Raw genomic sequence first — 15,768 nt, 5'->3', positions numbered from 1 at the left:
CATTAAGATTTGGGGCTCGAAATTCTGTCTAATCACAAGGGGTGCGATATTGTAGTGAGTCCTCATAAATAAACAAGCCTGTGGTAGTATGGAGTCCAATTCAGAGGAAAGAACTGAGTAAACACTCAAAATAATGAATCTGAAGAATGCAGCTAGCTAGCTGGTCATTTCTTTCCCCCACAATTTGTTTCACACATTGCTGGTGGTGATGATCTTGTGGCACGAGGCTTGCCCCTCCGCCTTTTGCTAGAACTGGCGGATGGCCATCTAAACCTAGTGACAAAGCTGCTACACAAGGCTCGGATGGCCATGTGGAATTAACTCATTGGGTTTTATTGATGTTAGATTTCTGCTGTAATCAGCTGAGGCACTCAAGTTAAGAGTTTTGCTGCAGCTTTTAAATATGTTTCTGTAAAACAAGTTGCATCCTGTCTAAAGGCTTTAGTTACACTTACAGAAATATAATCACCTAGAACTGACATTCGAGTATTTGACAGACAGTATGCAATGGCTAATACTGTCGCATGTCAGGATCCCACAGTTTTCCCTTTTATTCTTGCTGACGTCTGACATTAATACCACTTTCTTACACTGTTTTTTGGTTCAGCAGCTTTTCTGTGTTCTTTTTCCTGCTGGTTATTCATCCCATCACACAGCAGCTTTAAGGCATTTTCCATATTTTTGCTTGAAGCTTGAATTGACAATGACAGAGTGCAAAATCAGTGGAGCCTAATGGGTTGTTTTCTATCTGTTTGGAAGCTAGCTTACTGGCAGATTCATATTGTTATGAATATCCCTTTCACCTATTTCAAGCTAATTAATAGGATTAGTAGAAAGGCAACTTAATCATGACCCAATGGTCAATGATGTTGTTAGTTCACATAGTGTTATCCACTTGACTCCACTCTAAATGATGTTTTGCCACATACCTTATGTATTGAGGATACCTCAGTAAATATTACTTGGCCTCAACTCCACAACAGTTTCTCAGTTTCAGCCCCCATTATTTTTAGAACACAAAGAAATTTAACAGTTTGGCAGAGAATATTGGCTAAATAGTGTTTTGGGGGTGAATGTTTATAGACACACAACAACAGAAAAATACTCACAGTGGTGTATGCTTTAATACCAACTGACACACTGCACATCAGCTGTTACTTGATAAAGGTCAAGGACAACAAGGGCCTGACTCTGGTCTGTGTGATGTGAGGTCTCTGTAGGTTTAGCATGTGGATGAATTCATGCCAGCACAGAGTGGCCAACTGGACGTGTGAGAGCACACGCAGACAAACAAACAAACACACACACACACACACACACACACACACACACACACACACACACACACACACACACACACACACACACAAACACAAAATTATCATATGTTTTTAGTATCAGAATCAGAGTTCTGTTGAGGGCAGCAGAAAGCAGGCTTGATGACACCCATGTACAGATGTGTATGTGTCTTACTGTCTTACATTCCTTAGAGGCTATTGAAACACTGCACAAGAGGTGACGCACATCCTTCTGTATGCATCATGGGTACCCTGAACCCCCCCCCCCACACACACACACACACACACACATGATCCACACAAACAAAACATTCAGATACATACAGTATGTAAATATATAGCCATATTGACACTTAAAATGGTCGAAGTGAGAAGGGCAGAGGGACTTGTAGAAGCCGTCATGCATAAACAATTTTCTGACCTCCTACAGTGCAGAATGCATGAAAGAACCCCTCTGCAGCAGTGTGTGTGTGTGTGTGTGTGTGTGTGTGGTGAACTGTCAGTACTTTCTTTGTATTTTATTCTTGCTCGACTGACAGAGGAGGAGACACACTGGTCACTTTGTTTTTCTGTGTAATTGTGGCCTGTGGATTTGACCATTGTTTCTTTAAATGGGAGTAGGAGAAAAAAGTGGTTGGGTAGGGAGTTTGAGAGTACAGTAGACAACAGAGGTCTAGTTCGTGATTGGTAGCGCTGTCTCTGACTGTTCTGGCCACAATCACAATGCATTTCAATACATTTTCATGCATCAAAATTGAGAATTTCTTTTTTTCCCTTTTTTGTTAATGCCATATTTTGTTAAAGTGTACTAATAGATGTGTGTGTGTATATATATATATATGTATATATATATATGTGTGTGTGTGTGTGTGTGTGTGTGTGTGTGTGTGTGTGTGTGTGTGTGTGTGTGTGTGTGTGTGTGTGACACAGTCATTCTTTGTCACTATAGCAACCTGGTGGGCATGGAGATGGTGGTGGCAGCCAGGGGTCAAGCAAAGCAGGGCACGGAGCTGAGATTAACTGTGCTTTAGGAGAGAAAAACAGCAGGCTATCAAGGACTGACATAACCCTTGTGTCTCTGCCTGGTAGCACTTCCAAGAGAAACTTTTCATTGTCCAGTTGTTTAGCTGCAACTTGCAATATCATTCTCTCACTTGTTTATATCACCTATCTGGGGTTTGGGAGATTTGTGTGTATGTGTGTGCGTGTTTGTGCATTTGTATGTGTATGTGTGTGTGTGTTTGTGCATTTGTATGTGTATATGTGTGTGTGTGTGTGGGTGGGGGGCTCATGTCTAAAACCAATGTTCTTTGACACAGAGGGGTCCATTGTTTTGAGGGCTGGCTGATGACTTCAGCTTTACTATGAACTGTCTCCTTATTCTTCTATAGGGCTGGGATCACAGCTGTGCCGGTCTGGGCATTGGACCACAGCTGAGAGGGAACCAGTGGTCTGGTTGGATATTGGGAAAGCATAGCAGTGAGAGAAACTGTATCTTAGGGTTACAGGATACAATTAATTTAGTTAAGTTTGATGAAAATGAGAATATTCAAATTTTGACCTTTATAATCTGTTATGCCACTGCCAGCTCCTGCAAAATATATCTGTCTCTTTAGCTGCTTAATGCTTTCCTATTCTAAACAGTTGTTTAGAATCCTGATCTGTCTTCTTTTTGGTACTGTGTTGCTAGTGTTGTGGTTCTATCAGAGCTGAAAGCAGGTACTTGTTGCTGGAAATAAGTTTAATGGTGAGACTAAACCAAAACAATGAAAGAAGTGGTTAATTGCCACTGCACCTCTCACATTTAGTAAGACATAAGTTAACAGGAACTGCTTGTGACTCACATTTAAAATTTTGGTGATTTCATATGAATAGTAGATGTAGTTAGATATAAGGCAGGCCCACCTACCCTTAGTACATTTGATGTTTTTGGCTAACTTGCTTTCTTATTTTGCTGTCACATAGATCTGTGTTTAACTGTTTGATATGCAGTTTTCCAACAAATTTCTCCCCTTCTTTAGAAGAAGAATTCTTACTGAATTTGTTATTTCAACACCCATAAGGCATCAAATTTGAGGATGGTGAAGTGTATGTTTTTATGTGCATACAGTACCTTGTGTTAGAAGCAATCATCTGTGCTGCTGCATTAATTGGGTGCTGTATCTATCATCCCAAGAGAGAAAGAAAGAGATAAACAAGAGGCCAATTTTCCCAAATGTAATTATTTACAGTGTTTTGTATGTTACACATTATTGTGTAGTTTAAATAGCCAGAAATGTAAATTAAGAAGTTATTGTTTGTTTAAAGGTGCAAGAGACAAAAAAATAATTATTTAAAAATACATCCACACAAATTTTTGACAGGTGAAGAATCAAAGTCTAAATTACTGAAAAAAAATTGCAGTGGTGAAATAATTATTAAAACATTTTATATCAGGTCCAAAACATTCATGATATTTACACTCCAGCAAGTTGGCTAACAAACCTTTCAGGATCTCAAAGCAAAGAGCAGGAGCTCAGTAAACCTCAGATGTTGGACTGAAATGGCTTAGAAACACAGGGGGTTCATTCTGTTACCCGTCTGAAACATGCTTACCACTGCTTGTGGCATTGAATAATTGACCTACTTGAAGCACTTATGGAATTAAAATTGGACCTAAAATGTGTCCATGTGATGGGCGGCATGGTGGTGCAGTGGTTTGCACTGTCGCCTCATAGCAAGAAGGTTCCGGGTTTCGAGTCCCGGGCACGGGACATTTCTATGTGGAGTTTGCATGTTCTCCTTGTGCCTGCGTGGGCTCTCTCTTGGTTCTTCAGCTTCCTCCTACAGTCCAAAGACATGCAAATGGGGACTAGGCAAATTGGATACTCTAAATTGATCATAGGTATGACTGTGAGTGTTGTCTGTCAACATATGTTTCCCCTGCGATGGGCTGGTGCCGTGTCCAGGGTGAACCCCACCTCTCACCCGAAAGCCACTGGGATAGGCTCCAGCCCCCCCGTGAGGATAAACGGAAGAAAATGGATGGATGGATGTGTCCTTGTGGAACACTATAGAGAATAGGAGTTGATTTTTCCTGCTCATTTGTATTTGGGAATATTAGGTGAATAAGTCACTAGTTGTAGTCGTAGGAGTAGTACTTTCAACATAGGCTGCAGGTATGCATGTATCTATCCAGGTTATTTAAATAATACTTGTTTGTGGATGAAATACTGTTCTTTGTATTTTTTCAATGAATTCAAAATGTAGGTATTTGTAAAGCAATTGCACTGTTATTAGGTGGTTTGAGGAGCCAGTTAGTGCGTCTGTCATTTATATGGCCGTGTTTTACCAATCATTTTCATATTTTATTAATCTACATAATTGGAACAAGTTGAACACAATTTTTCAACATTATAAAAAACACTTCATTATGATTACACTAAAGAAAAAAAGGAAACAGAATACACAGTAATGCATGGAGTCAAAACACTACATGAAGCCAGTGACAGGCCAAACCTTCTTAAAAGTGCAGTGGGGGATATTGGTCAGAATAAACTACACAAGTAAAAAGTGTAAAATTGTGCTGACTCTTTGAAGCTATATGTTCAATGAAATAACAATGTCTCTGTTGGTTGTCATGGCAGAGGTAGGCAATATTTGGCTCACTGTCAAATATTTACTGGGATACAAGTGAAATAATAAAAGGATTAATTGTGAAAGTCAGATGAGAAAAAATGTTAGTGTGATGGCAGGTAGTAGAGCAAGTGGACAACACTAAGTGCTTAAGCTGCTTGGAAAGACAGTAAAAGGGGGACGTGAAAGAGGTGTGTGTGTGTGTGTGTGTGTGTGTGTGTGTGTGTGTGTGTGTGTTGGGTTGTAGGGTGGGGGTGTCCTCCTTCATGAGACAGCATGTACACGAGACATATTTGGAATAGCAGTTGATAAAAAAGCAGCAGAGAGTGTGAGAAAGGTTAAGAGCCAGTGTTAACAGCTTGTCATTTCGATGGTGGGACCGTCTCACATCTGCTGTCCCCCCAATTTTTTTTTCAGTGTTTACTGACAATTTTAGAATTGTTTTTTTAATCTTCATCTTTCAGTTTTTCCAGATTTCAACCTAAGAATTTTTTCATTGCACAAGCACACAATTTTAGACCTTTCACCAATATACTGTATGTTTGTTTGTTTGTTGTCCTCTGCTTCATCCGGGTCTGGATTGATGGGGCAGCAGCCTCAGCAAAGAAGCCCAGACTGCCCTCTCCCCAGCCACTTCCACCAGCTCTTCCGGGGGAATCCCGTGGCCAGCCGAGAGATATAATCCCTCCAGCGTGTCCTAGGTCGGCCCCAAGGCCTCCTGCCGGTTGGACGTGCCTGGAAAACCTCCCGAGGGAGGCGTCCAGGAGGCATCCTCACCAGATACCTGAACCACCTCAAATGACTCCTCTTGACATGGTGGAGCAGCAGCTCTACTCCGAGTCCCTCCTGGATGACTGAGCCTCTCACCCTATCTCTGAGGGAGAGCCCAGCCACCCTGCAGAGGAAACTCATTTTGTTTTCGCGATCTTGTTGTTTCGGTCATTACCCAGGGCTCATGACCATATACTGTATGCCACCTCTACAATTCTTGTTACCAACAAATCATTACAGTCGACTATTTCAAATATTTTAACAGGATTTACATAAGTTGTGCAATTATTTAGATATGAGAAACAAAGCAGAGGGAAAATACACAAACTCTGTGGCATCCCAATGTTGGTAGTGAATGGTTTAGAAATACAGCTCAGGACTGTATTTCTGCTACTCCTGTAGGACCTTTAACAGAGGTGGAGTCCGCTTTCACAGTGAGGGACTTCCTGGACTAGGAACATGCTGCAGCAAAAGATATGGGGTCTTACTGATAAACTTCAAAGGGACATTCATTTTAGATTATAGCAATAGACTGAGGTGTAGAAACTGTGGCCTGGAGATTTCCAAACCTACATAAAAACTATTAATGTCTCTTTGTTGGGGAAAATCAGTCCTAGTACCTTTCAGAAGGACTCTGAGTACTTTTGGAGATATGACTGAGGGATGGACTTTTCCCCCTCTTTTTTAAATAACAATCTAAAATGACCAAGACATAGTCTAAATATTTTAACATATCTTGCTTCATGTAAGCTCTACAAGTCCAGACATTTAGAATGAACTAATCTGCACCCTGAGAAATATTGTGATTGATGCCATCATGGAAGTTACAGGAAGATACAGGCACATTATGGTATACCATAATGAGAGGAGGGATTCTCCAGGTTTTGGAAACATTGCAAGAGTCATTTGCAGCAACTGGGCAGAAAAATTCCTTCAGTTAATGGCTGACATCCCTGATCATACTTGATGGCTATCCGTATGTTGGCTGCAGAGAAAGAAGTTGTTGATTTTTTTGTATGTCTTTACAATGTCCTGAGATGGCTGTTTGTACTGTACCATAAAGTTAAAACAACTATTTGAGCACAGGCTATTCAATCATCATGTCTTTGACTGAAAGATTATTTGCCAGTATCACAGCCTTATTGTTTGAGATCAGTACAGAGATGAAGACTTTTTTTACACTTGATTGACGCATATGTCGAGATAACATATATGGTTTCCTCTACAAGATCAAGTATGTGAGCGCAACGTGCCAGTGACTTCTTCACTCACTGTTCTGAATCTAGAAAATTAGAATTTTTTAGATCCTCACATACTCCACCACATAATGGCATAACAATTACTTAAACTGAGATGTATGTGTGTACAGAAAGAAAAAGAAGCAAAGAAATGAACAACACAAACAACTCATCACAAAATACCATCAAGTGCTGGGAGCCATGCTAAGTGTAGTGACTGCAGTGAAATTGAGTAACACTCCAATGTGTGAAAATTAATTTTCAGTACAGAGGAATGACTTGACTCATCCCCATTGTTCCACATGCCATACAGCTAAGATGCTGCTGGTTCAGTTGTCCTTTGAGAGCTCTCACAGTCTTTGTAGGGACAAAGTTCTAAAGAGACACCACACCCAGATGAATCCCCAGCAACTGTATTAACAGTTAGTATTGCTTGTGATATGTTGAAACAAACTGAAACAGTCATTCTGTATTTTATTTCAGCCTTGAAGTGGGGTGTAATTCTCCTTTTTTATACCTGATTGTGTCTGAGAGGAAGTGCTGTATCCTGATATCAACAGTTTAGCTGTCTTGGAAAGTACATACTTTGTACCATGTTTTTTTTTTTCCGACTTCACGTCTCTAGATATAATGTACCCTCTACAACCATCTAACCAGTTTTTTAGGGATTCAGCAGCAGGTGCTCACTGAACCGAGATGCCAGTTGCTGTAGTAATGTACCAAGGTTGCCATCATGCCCAGGCCTGTGGAGACCCACAATGCCCTCTAATGTCTGTTTTGTTTTACTAATGGGAGCACTCCGTACCATGCTCAAGCATGGTACGCTTCCCTGGCCTTAGCATGATTGGAAGAGGTGGGCTGCTTTATGGTACACTGGCATATTCAAAGGCATGGACAGCAGCCGCATACAACGTAAGCATGCTGAGGAGCAGAGCAATGTAAGTGCAGGCTCAGTGGGGGAGTGGGGACAATTGTGCCTCAGCATAGTACAAAGCAAACAGACCAAGTGTGAGTGTGCTCTGAAAAACACAATACATTGAGGAGAGATCTTTTTAATTAAAAAAAAAAACACTTTACACTTGTGTGGCACATGCATATTGGCAATGGACTAGTAGGTCAGAGGACTCTCGGAAACCGAAGCAGAGGGGGATGATCACACTGATGCAAAGAATTCAGTGAAAGCACAGGAGACGGGTATTTGCAGTTGTAGATGATACCATGTATTTAAGGATGTGAACAAAATTAATTACAGAACAAACAAAAATGATGGTTACATGGACTCATCCCCCTGTGGGCCCACCACCCGCAGGAGGAACCATAATTGTCTGGTGCAATGTGGATTGGGCAGGAGACCAGGGCGGGAACTTTGGTGGTCTGATCCCCAGACATGGAAGCTGGCTTTTGGGACGCGGAATGTCACCTCTTTGGCGGGAAAGGAGCCGGAGCTGGTGGAACAGGTTGAGAGTTACCAGCTAAATATAGTCGACCTAACCTCGACACATAGCCCCGGCTCCAGAACACAAGTCCTTAAGAGTGGTTGGACTCTCTCCTTTTCTGGAGTTGCTCCAGGTGAGAGGCAGAGTGCCGGGTGGGCTTTTTGATAGCCCCCAGACTCTCTGCCTGTACATTGGTGTTTACCCTGGTGGATGAAAGGGTTACTTCCCTGCGCCTTCAGTTCAGGGAACGGGTCCTGACTGTTGTCTTGTCTGTGCCTATGCTCACAGTACCCACCCTTTTTCACTGCACGAAAAGTGGGATTTTTGTCAGTATGTGGCAATGTGGTAAATTGTTGTAGAAGTTCAGGTTTATGGCAATTTATGGCAATTTGCAGGCGACACAGAAAACTCCTGGAAATTGACGTGGGCCTTTCTTGGCCCATGACCCCCTCTCCTATTTCTGGAGGAGGGTTTAACATGTAAATGAAAATGCTGTGATCTATACAAATGCAAATCAGGGGTTTCACTCCCCATTGACCAGAGGTGACATATTTTTGCTTAGTGTTATATTTGTTATATAGGTAATGTTATTTGTTATATATATGTGTTAATTTTTTTTCTCCTGGCTTTCTTGCTCTTCCTTACTTATTTACAGTACCCTCAACACACATACTTCACAGGGTCTGTCCCTGCCCTGTCATTGCAAGGTGATGCTGATGCAGACTTTAGATCATTAGTTATTTTTCATTATCCATATTATTTATTCATGTGCACTTCTTTTTTAAAAAAAAATTGCTTATGTTGTACTGTATGTGCAGGACAGGTGTAAAGTTTTTGAGGAACTGGGACCTTGAAATTTTCCATTGGGAAAACTGCTGTATGCTATCTGTGGGCTTTCTCTCAGCTTACCTGACAGTTTGCTATGTTTGCTACCGCTGTGAATGACCAGTTCGCTGCAGTAAACTCCAGGTTGCTAGCTACGAATACTGGTCACCTGCTTTGGAGTCAAAGATCTGTGTTTAGCAAAACTAAGAAATATTTGGTGGCAAGCTAAATGAAAAAAATGTTTGGTGGCTAGCTACGCTACAAGTAAAACTATGTTTGGTGGCTAGTTAAGCTAAAGTAGCCATAACGTAAGCTTGTAGTAAGCTAAAATTAGCCTAGAGGCCTTGTAAAAGAAAATGTGAGCAGAACCAGCATAAGGGGCTTTATTGTGGTTTTCGGTCTTGTAATTTACAGTAAGTAGTATGTCTGCTACACAACTTGGAGACAAACTGTAGGCACTACCAACCAGAGCAACGGTAAGACTTAATGGTTTCATCCTCTGTATAATGAAATGGGTACGTTAATAGATGCCAATTTTAACCGTGCATTTTGTTTTCAGACTAACCTTGCCTCATAATGAGGCAGTGACCTCATATTAGCGTGGAGCGCTGTCTGCAAGTCCAGATTTACACGATACTGAGAATGACAACATTGTTTGTAAGTAGCTTTTACTGTTTACTCATTCCTTGTTTAATTTTTTTGTTTACATTTTTTTAGGCACACCACCTCCATTTAATTGTTTTCCAGCTGCCTTTAAGACCTACGATGAGATTGTGTGTAGCGGTTTCAGGTTAAGTAAGCCAGAACTGGCGGCGCAGGCGGAAGCTGTGAGGAGTTCAGCTCAGAGTTATTCAAGAAGACAGAGGGCAAGACTTATTAGATTAGATTGGTTGCTGGTCAGTGTGACTATTATTCAGGTGCATTAATATGTGTTGTGGCTAAACGCAGTGCATTGTGTAGTACTGATTATCTTTGTTGATTTGTTTTTCAACTGCTTGAAGCGAGATGGAGTGTGCTAGCTCAGGCTCAATGGGGACAGGCCTCTGCTCTGACCGGTTGGGGAGAAAGAGAGCACGAGGGTGGGGCAGAGACAATGATAATAGAGGAAGACAACACAGAAGGAAAGAGAGGGACAGAGATAAAGAGAAAGAGAAAGGGAAGAGACCAATGGACAGATACGGACATGAGCTCGTGGTGCTACAGGTGGCTGCTTGAGCCCCTTCAGGTCTGTAGCCTCCTCCAGCAGCACCTGGGATCTGGGATGTGGGGAGCCTGAAGGCTCTGGAGAAGAAGATGAGGTAGTAACATATATGAGTAGGATTTATGTATAACACATACCGGAGGAAAGAGAGGAAAGAGAGGAGGAGAGAGAAGATCTCCCAGAAGTCTAAGCCTATAGTAGCATATCTAAGGGTGGCTGGACTATCCCTTAGAGATAGGGCTAGAATCTTGGTCATTCGAGAGGACTCAGAGTAGAATCGCTGCTCCTCCTTTTCAAGAGGGGTCAGTTGAGGTGGTTTGGGCATCTGGTGAGGATGCCTCCTGGACACCTCCCTCGGGAGGTTTTCCGGGCATGTCCAACCAGGAGGAGGCCTTGGGGCCAACCCAGGACACGCTGGAGTGATTATGTCTCTCGGCTGGCCTCGGAATTCCCCCGGAAGAGCTGGTGGAATTGGCTGGGGAGAGAGCAGTCTGGGCTTCTTTGCTGAGGCTGCTGCCCCTGTGACCCAGACCCGGATAAGTGGAGGACAACAAAGATGAAGATGAAGACAAAAAAATTATACCCAACCTAAATTAATTTGAATTAAATCAAGGCCTTGTGAATTAGATGATAGCTTTATGTTTACAGTGCACTTTGTACTTTCAATATCTCTTCAAACACTCAGTATTAGAGGTAAAAGATATTAACCAATCAAATCAACTTCACTTCAGTTGTTCACCGTTGTGAGTGTCCATTGAGATACATACACTTGGAGTGCCTGCCTCAGCTACCTTTGCCGGTAGCTGTGGCTTTTGGCCAGGAGCGGGTGTCATCAGGTGGTACACAACCTTCACTGAGTGTTTCGGCCCTCAACCACAACGCTCTCTGGTTGGTGGGCCGGCAGTGAGTGGCCAGCTCACTGCCCACCTTCTCCTGACCTCCAGCCTTCCTCCTCTCGCTTGCTCCATAACCAACATGAGGCGCGTTCTGCCTCCTCCCCCATCCTACGAGCAGCGTGCTTCTTGCTCCGCTCATCCAGGCCCAGAGCTGACATCAAATGCCAAGCCGACTTGGCTGGGAAGCCCCTGCACCCGATCTCCACCGGGAACAGCCATGCCTGCCAGCCCTTGTCTCTGCAGTCTTGGATCAGGGGCTGGTATTTTGAGGTCTTCCTCTCATGGGCCACTTCACAGCCTTCCTCCCATGGCACTGTTAGTTCAACCAGAATTATCTTCTGGTCTTTGGTTGACCACAGCACAATGTCTGGCCGGAGGGTTGTTTGAACCACTTCTGGGAACTGCAGACTCCTCCCCACGTCGACCCTCATCTCCCAGGAACTTGCCGTCTGAAGAATGTTGGCCTTTCTTCTTATGGTCAAGGTAGGCCTAGCTCCTTCCTCAAGGAAGGTGATAGCTCATGCTGTGGTTGTGCCCGCTGGCCTCTTCTTGCATCTCTCCCGCTTGATAGTGTCTGCGAGTGAGAGGAGGACTTTATCGTGGCGCCACCTATACCGCCCTTGGGTTAAGGCTGTTTTGCACCCGGACAGTATGTGAGCCAAAGTCCCCCTCTGGCTGCAGAGCTTGCAGAGTGGATCCTCTCTCAGTCCCCATGTGTGCAGATGTGTTGGTGAAGGTAAGGTATCGTACACGGACCTCAAGAGGAAGGAGATAAGGTACGGCTCCAGTCGCCACAATTCTTGCCATGTGACCTTGCGCTTGGGCAAATCCCATTTTGTCCAAGCTCCCTGAGAACCTTGTTCCACTGCCCTGGCTAGCCGCTTCTCCTGTTCCTTGCTCCGGACCTCCGCTTGCACCATCTCTCGCCTGGTCCTTGCATTTGCACTTCCCCATGTTTGGAAATGGACAGAGCCAAGGCCTTGCCGGTGGATGCATTGGTTGCCGATGATGTCTCGCAGCTTTAGTGAGCTCACCGCCTGCTCCACGTCTTTGTCAGCAGCCCACTTACGCCCGGACCTGGTTGTGACACCTGCTTGCCTCACCAGGTGGTCGTTGGACTCGCTCATGCTCAGCACAACTGTGCATTTCGCCACCTTGAACTCCTCCACAACCGATGACAAGGGGAGTTGTAGCTGCCCAGACCAGATGTAAAGGCTGACTGAAGAGAAACTTGGGGGAATGCCCAGCCATCGTCTTAGATGTTTGTTGGTCTTTCTCTCAATGGCCTCTACAGTAGTCATGGAGAACTCGTAGATGGTGAAGAGCCAGAGGAGCCTGGGCAACAGGCCATGCTGATACAGCCAGGTCTTGAACTTACCCGGAAGTAAAGATTTATCTATCTTTCTCAGCCACTCCTCGGTCTGCTTCACAGGCGCAGCAACATTGGCGCCGTCTGTCAGTGACGCATTGAACCACTTCCCCAGGCACTTTATGGGATTGTCTTCGATGGATGGAATGACCTCACCCTGAACTTTGAGGCTAAACTTGCTGGTAACTCTGCCCTTCTTTATAACCAATCGCCTGGACTTGCTGGCTTTGAACAGCATCCCTGCCCATGAGGCAACACTGCCCAGGGTTTCCAATACCCATCTTGCCTGGACATGGATCACAGTTGTTATTGTGATGTCATCCATGAACGCACGTAGCACAGGCTGGACAATTCCTGACTCCAGTTTAGGGCCCCGGGTTATATCCTCTGCTGCAGATATCAATATGTTCATTCCTAAAATGAACAAGATGGGGGAGATGGTACACCCTGTAGGAATCCCCTTTTGGAGGTCCAGCCAGTTGGTAGTAAATAGGGCTGATGTAAATCTGAGTTTAAACCCAGCAAGAAAGCTGGTGATGATGTCCCGAATCACCACTGGGATGTGATAGTGGTCAAGTCCTTCTTGGATGAGGTCATGTGGGATTGACCCGTAAGCATTTGCGAGATCCAACCAGACAACTGTTAGGTCCCCTCTCTTCTGCTTTGCTTCCCGGATCAATTGGCTGATCACCAAGGTGTGTTCCAGACAACCCGAAAAGCCTGGGATGCCACCTTTCTGGATGGATGTGTTGATGTCGTGGGTTTGCGTCATGTAAGTGGTGATCCTCCTTGCCAACACTGAGAAGAAGATCTTACACTCAACATTTAGGAGTGAGATTGTCCTGAATTGGGAGATTGTGGAAGACCCTTCCTCTTTTGGGACAAAACATCCCTCTGCCAGTTTCCAGCTTGGTGGAATTGTACCCTTGGCCCAGATCTTCCTCATGCTCTTCCATAACCTCCGGAGAAGTTTTGGGCATTTCTTGTACACCTTATAGGGTATACCACTTGGGCCGGGTGCAGCTGAAGATTTGGCTTTGCGGACGATGTCCTGAACTTCCTGCCAGGTGGGTTCCTTCACATTCAGCTCTGTCGTCAGTCTCTCAGGTCTGCAGATGTTGCAGTTTGCTCCCAGACCCTGACTCCTGTTGGGGTCGCTGTGGGCTTCCACGAGGAACTCTTCCACCTTCGACCTTGAGCTGGAGAGTGTGCCGGATTTTTGTTGGCCAAGAAGAGTCTTTGTGAAGCCATATGGGTCTTTGACAAACTGTGCTCGCCTCTTTTCTTTCTTCCGCCGTTGCTGCCGCAGATATTCTGCCCTCCTGCTTTTACATAGTGTTTCCCGCAGTCTTCTTGTTAGGTCTCCGATGCCCTCTTTCTCAGTTGGTGAGGCGGCTTTGAACCGTTTGTTGAGTGCCTTTATCTCACTCCTCAGGCGGCGGATCTCCCTCTCCCTTCTGTTGGGTTCCTTTTGCAGTTGTGACTTTCCTTTCCATTCCACTGTTCCAAACCGTTCCTTAGAGAGGTTGTACGCTATGGTGGTGATTGCGTCAACCTTCTTATGCACTGGCCCTGATGAGGTTGCTTCCAGGATGCCATCAAGGTCGTCATCGAGCTGCATCCATGCGTTGTTGTCTGACATGTTTGGCCATTTGATCCTCTCTCTCCTTGCCGAGTGGATTGGGGTGACCGGGGGAGGATTAGTGTGGACTGGTCCCTGCTGCTGGGGCTGCTCAAGTGCGGAGAGAACTTCAGCACTGTTGGGTGCTTCCTGGCTGGGGTTCTCCATCATCTGACCAGACCAAAGGTCTGTGCGCTGTACTTGAGCTGCTGATGTTCCACACCTGGACCTGCTCTGGTGTTGCTTGAGCCCTCTGGTGCTTTTGCAAACTTTGCCGCAATGGCACCTTATGACGAATTCCTCGCCGGTAAGTGTTGATTGCTTTAGCTTTCTCATAGTCGTGTTCCTTGTCCTAGCCAATATCGGTGTGTCCGTCCCGTTGAGTCCCCCCCCCCCCCCCCCCCCCCCCTCTCGGGAGACTCTGGGGGTATTGCTCATTTTGTTCATTTGTAGCTTGGGTTGGTGCCCTCTTGCGAGTGCTGCCCACAGGATTGCTAGTCCTGCGAGCCCACACCAGTCTCTCCTGGAGGTCATTAAAAATTACTGCAGTTGAAAAAGGATGCAACAGTCAGTAAGATAAAAAAAGGAAAGGGTTCGGGCTTGTAGGGCAGCAAGGTGGTGCAGTGGTTAGCACTGTTGCCTCACAGCAAGAAGGTTCCGGGTTTACGCCCTGACTCGGGCACCTTCATGTTCTCCCTGTGCCTGCGTGGGTTCTCTCCCCGGTACTTCAGCTTCCTCCCACAGTCCAAAGACATCCAAGAGGGGACTTGGTTAATCAGATATTCTAAATTAACCGTAGGCGTGGCTGTGAGTGTGAATGATTGTCTGTGTATTGGTGCTTTCACACTGGCCACCAAGCCGCTAATTCGCCTTCTTTTTTGTGGCTTGGTTTGGGGTTTCAGTAAGAGTGTGGTAAATTGGGGGTTCGTTTTAGCCCAGCAATTTTCCTCCTCTGAGGGTACACATAATGCTGCCTCCACTTCTATGTGAATCCAAGCTGTCAATGTGCTGGCTTGGCATGAGGTGGGTGGAGGTGTTGATGATGACGCAAACTTGCGAACATTATGCGCGCTGGTTCTCCCGCATCAAACACCTCCTAGAATGTCAACACCGATGCTGCTGGCAGCCAGAGCGGCGAACTGCTATTTTGAAACTTACAGACTGTTATGGGGCTAAATATTATTCAGATGCATTATCAATTCAGCAAGAGGAGCACCTGGGGAGCTGCTGAGATCAGGGAGCTCCTAACCAACACTGCTGAGAGGACCGTGGGTAACCACCTCACGGGACTGTGAAAGATGGATTGTTGTATGAAAAGGTCGCAGAGGAGCTTGGTTGACATGGCTATCGCTGGATGACTGAATGTCACCAGCAAGTTGCAAACTTATGGAAAAAGTACCACCAGGTCTGTGACCAGAACAGCAGCAGGAGCAGAGGGAGGTTGGACGAGTAACACTAAGAGGTTTGCCAGACTGTCACAGTGCTGAATAGTCTCGTA

Source organism: Aulostomus chinensis, chromosome 3 (genome assembly GCF_037954235.1).
Source record: "Aulostomus chinensis isolate RoL2024-O1b breed Wild chromosome 3, RoL_Achi_v1.0, whole genome shotgun sequence".
Lineage (NCBI taxonomy): Eukaryota > Metazoa > Chordata > Actinopteri > Syngnathiformes > Aulostomidae > Aulostomus > Aulostomus chinensis.
Note: the sequence above shows the minus strand (reverse complement) of the source record.